This window comes from Triticum dicoccoides, chromosome 5B, assembly GCF_002162155.2.
Source record: "Triticum dicoccoides isolate Atlit2015 ecotype Zavitan chromosome 5B, WEW_v2.0, whole genome shotgun sequence".
NCBI lineage: Eukaryota > Viridiplantae > Streptophyta > Magnoliopsida > Poales > Poaceae > Triticum > Triticum dicoccoides.
Window position 1 is genome coordinate 661,638,586 of NC_041389.1, and position 7,664 is coordinate 661,646,249.

Here is a 7,664-nt window from a genome sequence, read left to right on the forward strand (position 1 = left end):
TTTCTTTTAGCAAGATTCCTGCAACAACACATGGTGCATCATTTAGTGTGATACTTTTAGAGTTACATCTATATAAAAAAAACTAAATAAATGAGTTAAATTTAATATGTAGTTTATTTACTAAACAAATTACATGTAGTTTATGTGATAGTTTTAGAAAACTTAGAGTTGGGTGTTTTGGAGGCCGAGCTACATGGAGGCCTTTTATTTAAAAATGAAATAAAAAATCAATCCATTTAGTTTTAAAAGAACTATATATATACACGCACACAAGGATGTAATGTATATGTGTGTAGAATTTTATGATTTACCCTGAATTGCAAACTACAAAAAAAAATCGTGGACTTTGAGAATGAACAATACATGTGTTGAAAAGCCACAAATTTTTTTTTGCGTACGTCTCATTTTAACATATTTTCTCATGAATTTTTTACACAGATATACATTCTGTCTCTAAGTATTTGTTTTAAAAAATGAAGTAAAAGTATGAATTTGAATTATTATTTTTAATTAAAGCCTCCATGGAGCTCGTCCTCCATTTAGCATTTTTGAAAACATGTAAAAAATATGTACTTTTGAAAGCAAGTAGGATGCTTGATATCATATCAAATGCATATTGCATTATTATTTTTGAGAAACACAACGTAGACACATATGATCATTGGTCAAACATTTATTCAGAAAAAATCATATTGCACCTGTATATTACAATTACAAAACAGACTGAACATGTCCCTGCGGGGACATCCGATAAAACAGATTGAACATTTGTTACCAATATCGATGTCGATCAGGCTCATGTTGTAAGGAAAACTACGGAGAGGCCCTCACTGGTAGTTGGTGACGGTGCTACGGCACACGGGTACCTCCATTGAGATATTTGTTCTCCTAAATACAAAACACTCTATCAAGATATCCAAAAATACCAAAAACATGCATAACAAGTCGTGCATTGTAATACATCCAGATATTTTAGGATGGTAGGGTACTAAAATACACACACACATGGCGCACGCACACACACACACACACACACACACACACACACACACACACACACACACACACGCACACAAAATAATACATATACACATAATTATTTTTATAATGAATGTAATTTTTATCATTTACTTAGATTTGGACGAAAGATGGTTCAAATGTCTTGAAATTTTAAAAATAATATAATTATTTAGCACAATTGTACTTGTAGCACACATGGTCAATATCGTTATATACAATAAAACAATAATAATTAGAAATACCCAGAGCCCATATTTGGGGAGTGGGGACATGTGATCCTCCCCACGCCTCTCGATGATTCGAAGAAGCCCCACCATTATAAGGGCGAGGCGGGGAGATCTTATTGTGTTGCAACTGCACTGTTGTTATCCCCCACTTTGATGGACAAGGAACAACAACAACCAATGCAACAATTCACCGGCACGATGAATATGCACACTAATCAATCCCCTCCACTTTGTAGGGAACTTTGATGATAGTTTCAACCAACAAGTAAGCAACAAGATAACACAAACAACATGCACACGTAACGCAGGGATTTAACATGGGAAAACCTCCTCACTCAATTTGAGGAGTAAATACCACGGATGTGGACCAACCGCTCCGCACAACTTCACTATATGAGAATAATGTGAGTAAAAAGGTTTCTCTAGAAAATCTAGAGATTTACAACCTGCTCTCCACATTTGCAACCAAAAAAGCAACAAAAACCACAAAGAGGCAATATTTCAGCAAAACAGAATTTACACAACTTATGTCCCCTTTTGTATTTTGCAAGCTGCTCTCGTACTCTTAACCAAGCAACACCAATTTTGGCACACAAATAGACACATGATTCCTTGAAATTCATCTCAATATTTAAGCTCAATCAGACATCGTTTGTCTATCCAATATGTTCGTTTCCCAGAACTACTTTGTGATGAAACTGCAATAGTCCGAACAAACAAACCATTATCAAATTAGATGCTCCACTGACAATCCTCAAACCAGCTAATCAAGTCGGAGTGGTCAAAGTAAGGAATGTACCAAGTTTGGTGCCAATCTTGAGCCTTCAATCACTAACTTGAACACTACTAATCAAATGCAACAAATCTGGATAGTCACCTATCCTTCTTCTTCCTCCCTCTCACGGGTTGTGTGTGCATTTGTGTTCTCTCCCACTCTCCCAAATTCACAATGTCATCGTACATGGGTGGAGTGGCTAGGGTTTTCTTCTCCCCACCTCCTTTAGAAGCACTCACAACCATTGGATGCAGCCGAGATCAACGGCTCACATGTGTTAAACTTATGCTGCGACAGACGTAGGGAGAGAGGGTTCGTGCCTATTGTTTCAACGGTGACCATGGGACAAAAGGTATTTTTTTTCTCTGGTACAGTTTCATCCTAGGAATAGCAAGATGGTGTACTCATACATTTTTCATGTTTTGATATTTGAGTTGTGCATAGTTAATGTCATCTAATGCAGGTAACGTTCGATACTACAAATGATCCAAAAGAACATGCGATACAATTTAAAGTTCAACGTGCCTTTGCTGGCTTCATCAAGGCTCATTTGCCACATAGTCCAAATGAACCGACCATGAAATGCATGAAAAGAATAAAGAGGATATCCCACGACTTCTACTACCAACTAAATTAAATTAAATTTAACTATCATCCACACATTTCAGATTTAAAACCTCTACTGGTTTCTCCAATCGCTCCGACAAGGCGACGATCATTGATCTTTGGAGTCTCCATGTGTAAAATCATCAAGTGAGAAGTAGCAGTTTTCCATGCCCAGCTCTGGTTCAGGGCCATTGGGCGGCTGATTCCCGTCTTCGCCTCCGCGGCCATTTGCCTCGCTGGCGTGTTCATCACCCTCATCTGGTTGATCTCCCGCCTGAACAGGCAAATCATGCTGGCCTGCTGGTGGATCTTTAGCACGGAACAATTTGCAGATCACCCACGGGTCAAGCTGCAGCAAAGCGAACAACTTTTCAGTACGATCGAGTGCATGAGGATTAAATATGTAATAAAATTCATGTAAAGAAGATATATGTAAAATTCTAAGGGCTTATCTAAACTAGTAGTAGGATTTCTAAAGCACGACAATGGAAAAGGCAAAAAACCAAATAATGTCACGTCTCTCAGTTACATCCTAGAGGATTAAAAATCACGAAAATTTGTGCCAGGGGCGCTTGACTGTACCGCTGAAAAGCATATACTTTTTGAGATACAATTTTTTTTTTGCGAATTGTATGCAAATTATCTACGAACCTCCGAATTATACCACATTGGTAGACGAATCAAATTGCAAAAGAGAAAAAAAAGAGAGAGAAAAGGTTACCAGCATGGAGGAGGGATTAGGGTCTTCCTGGTACTTCTCCATGCGGTACTCCTTCAACCTCCAGGGGGTCGGCGTCCCCTTTGGCTGGTGGCCGAGCTTGAATGTGAGGGTGTTCATTCTCCCGATCTTGACATTATTCTTGTCTAGTACATCTTCCTCTTTGCCGCTGGATTTCCAGAAGCCCACTGTCCCGACGGACCGAACTGGCCGGGTGCCGTTCTTGTATTTCTGGTCCCTGGATGTGAACACGTACCATACCCCGTCCTGGCTCTCCCCGTACTTCTCTGTAAAAAGATACAGAATTGATCACAAGTTTTTGTACTCCAATTTGTGCAAGCCTTAACTAATTAACCATGATCAAAATATACGAGTGCCTGATTAATTACCTTGGACCGTGTCGGGATGGTCCTCGAAGACATCGAACTCCTTGATGAAGTTGACGGGCAACGGGTGGCCGTGGTACTTCCTCTCCAGGTACCAGATGATCTCCGCGTCCGTCGGCTTGAACCGAATGCCCGGGATGTTCGTGTCCGCGTACTCCACCACCTTTTGCTCCTCCTCCACCTCCTCCACCACCCCCGCGCTGCCGGCGCCCACGGTTTCCTGCCGGGCGATGATGGCAGACGCGGTAGCAGCTTCTTGCTGCCGGCGCGCAGCTGCAGCGGCGGTGTTGGTGACCTTCGACTTGGGCTTGGACTTTGCGGTGCTGCCACGAGGCCGGCCGCGGCGCCGCCCTCCGGCCGGCTTGGTGGTCTCAGCTGCCGGCGGTGGTGGCGCGTCCGGGAGTAAGGCGTGCCCTGGACCGGCTTCGGAGTAGTAGTACTGAGTTTCTCCCATGGTCGCCATGGCTGGTAGCTGCTGGCTGTAGTGTGGCAGTTGCATCGCCGGCTGCACGGAGGGGGCAAGCGGGCTGGCGCTCGACGGCGGCGGCGGTGAGGAGGCATTAAAATAATCGCCGAAAAGGCTGGCATTCATGGCGTCGTTGTTACCCAGCGCAGGGATGCTCGACCCTTCATCTGGTTGCGATGGATAGCGATGCTGCTGTTGCGACGGCGGAGGCATCGCCGGCTGCACGAAGGGCGCAAACGGGGTGGCGTCCAACAGAGGCGGCAGTGAGGGGTTAAGATAATCGATATAGCTGAAAACGCTGGCATTCATGGCGTCATCGTTGTCGAGCGCAGAGATGTTCGACCATTCATCTGGTTGCGACGGGTAATGACACGGCGGTGGCAAGAAAAAGGACGGGGACGACTGCTGCGGAGTCGACGGCAAGGAGTTGGGGTCCGGCGCCGGGGTGGGCTGTGTCGGTGGTGGTGGTGGAGCGCCGGGGTGGCCGGCCACGCCGTCGTTCTTGTCGGGGCAATTCGTCGCCATTGCCAATCTACATCAAATGTTCAAACACCATCATACCATTGTAACAGATCGATCGATAACTTGTCAACAATAGGGGCAATTGATGATAACCCCAACAATAGCTCCAATCGAAGGCTTTACGATGAAGCAACAAGACTGAAATTAAGTTCTAATTTCAGACAAGTATTGCTCGTACGGAATCAGAATCACGTTGTAGTAAAACCAAAAAATAACATGGAATGAATTAGGGCAAAGCGGGAGTTAGCGATAGCAAGTCGGTTTGCCGTGCGTACCTGCCGTGTTTAGGTTTACTCGCCAGGGAGACGATTGACTGAGGTAGATGAGGAAAACTCCCGATTAGAATCGGAAGGCTGGTACGGACTAAATTATATATACTGCGATTATGTTTTTTTAGGAAAATATATTGCGATTATATACAAACGAGGTGTTGTAGTCATTCTCCAAAAACAATTGCTTCAACGTAAGGGCCCTAACGTATATTTTTATTTCTGTCGACTGGTTTTCTTTTCTGTTTTTTTTTCTGCTTTCCATTTTTCTTTTCACTGTCCTTTTTATTACCTCTTTTATTCATATTTTTTTGAAATTCATGATCATTTTTAAGTAACAGACATCTGAAAATTGTGAGAATTTTTTTAAATTTTGCAGTCATTTTTAAAATTACTAGAAACAATTTAGAATTCACAAAAATAAAAATAGGGATTTTTTTTAAATGAGAATGTCTTTAAAATGAGTGAACACTTTTAAATCAGAAAGGGAAGACCCATATGCATATTTTGATCGGGAAGAGCAGTGTAGTCTGATTTATACCACATTAACAATCTCGTTGATCCAAAGAGAGTCAAGCTTACTTCTGTTGAGTTTTTCTTGTTATGCACTTACTTGGTGGAATCAGTTGTAGGAGAACCATCTTTGTTGGGTCATAATCTCATTAGTACATGGGAAGAGATGAAGCAGACCATGGGGCGTCGTTTGTTCCTTCACAATATCAAAGTGACCTACGAAAATATATTGCAATGGCACCCAAGGCTCCCGCACAATTGAGGAGTACTGTAAGGAGTTGTAATTACTTTTAGTTTGTTCCCGAATTGATGATGATGAAAGTCAAAGATGACAAGATTTATGCATGATCTTAATACTGGGATTTCATAATTTGTAAAGGTGTTTACCTATAACACTCTACAAGATATTTTGAGCTAGCAAAGCGCATAGAGAAGAAGGTGTAGCCGAGCAACCATGTTTGTTCATATCAGAACGCACCACCAAATAACTGCATAGATCACGACTGAGTGCCTCTCATGGTGGTTCTCGACGCTAGCATACACCACACCATTTGGCTCAACTAGCTGCCACCCGGCGACCTGCGGTTTCTTCAGCATCATTACTAGCTCCTCGTAATGTTGACAAGCGTCCTGTCGCTACTACTGCCAGTAGTTCTACACCCGCAGTTGTACCATCATCTCAATGCCGAGATATTGAGTGTTGGAAGTGCAAAGGACATAACCATATTTCTTCCGAGTGTCGAAACAAGAGTTTTATTCATCAGTGAGCAAGGTGAATGGGAATCTGGGTGTGAACATGAAGATAATGGGGAACAAGATGGTGATGAATCTAAAGAAGAAACAATTCATAGAAGTAATATTCAGACCGCCCAGGGGTTGCTTTATTTCCCGACAAGTGCTTAGTGTTAACGCAACTAGAGAAGAGAGGGCGGTATAATATTTTTCACACTCGTGGAACCACCAAGAACAAGGTATGCCGAATTTGTTGACAATGGCAATTGTAATAACATTGCAAATTCAGATTTAGTGGAGAGGTTGGGGGTGAGACAAATAAGGTACACACATCCCTATAATATCAATGGCTCAATGATTGTGGAACTTTTCGAGTGATTAAGTTGGTGACTGTTCAGTTTTACCACGGGAGGTGCCGAGATCAAATGGAGTGTGACGTGGTGCCAATGCAAGCCTACCAACTGTTGTTGGGAAGACCTTGGTTGTTTGATCATGATGTTCGAATTAGCAGTGTGATAATCGTCTCACATTCCAATATGAAGTAGAGCTCATATCCTTGCTCCCTTTCACAAACAAAGAGATATTAATGGATGATTTGATAAAGAAAGAGCGAGAGAGAGAGGGAGGGAGAGAGAGAGAGAAACACTTGAGTTAGATCCACCAACATAGTGAGAGAGAGAATCCAACACCAAACAAGACTCCACAACTCAAATTAACCAAGACATGGGAAAACATGGATTAGTGGATTATAGTTTCTATGTTATTCATACTTTCGTAGAAGGACAATTTAGTCTCTACAATTTTCTTACCCTCTACCACTCCTAGTGTTGTTCTTGCAGTTTGGCAGGGGTATGAAGATGTGTTTACCGAGGAAGTACCGTTGGGATTGCCACCACAAAGGAGCAACATCGACAAATCTTCAATCATACCGCACAAACCCGGAGTAAACCAAGGGGATTAAATGACAAGTTTAGGACCTACTAAAAAAGTCTGTGTAAGGTAAACTCTTTCTTCTCGTGTTGTACCGGTCCTTTTAGTACCTAAGAAAGATGGGTCTTGGAGTGTGTAGATTATCGAGCTATTAACAACATAACCGTGAGGTGTAGGCGTCCAATACCTAGATTGATATGCTTGATGCATTTAGTGGCTCCACTATCTTTTCTAAAATTTATTTGCGAAGTGGCTACCACCAAATTAGAATGAAAGACAATGATGAGTGGAAAATTGCTTTCAAAATAAATTTTGGCTTCTGTGAGTGGTTGTTTATGCCTATTGCGTTAAAAATGCACCTACTACTTTCATGAGGTTGATGAATAATGTTCTTAGAGATTACAATGGCAAGTTTGTCGTTGTCTACTTTGATGATTCTTATTCATAGAAAAACTTTGGACGAACATGTTGAACAAATAAATGATGTGTGGTTTTTGTCG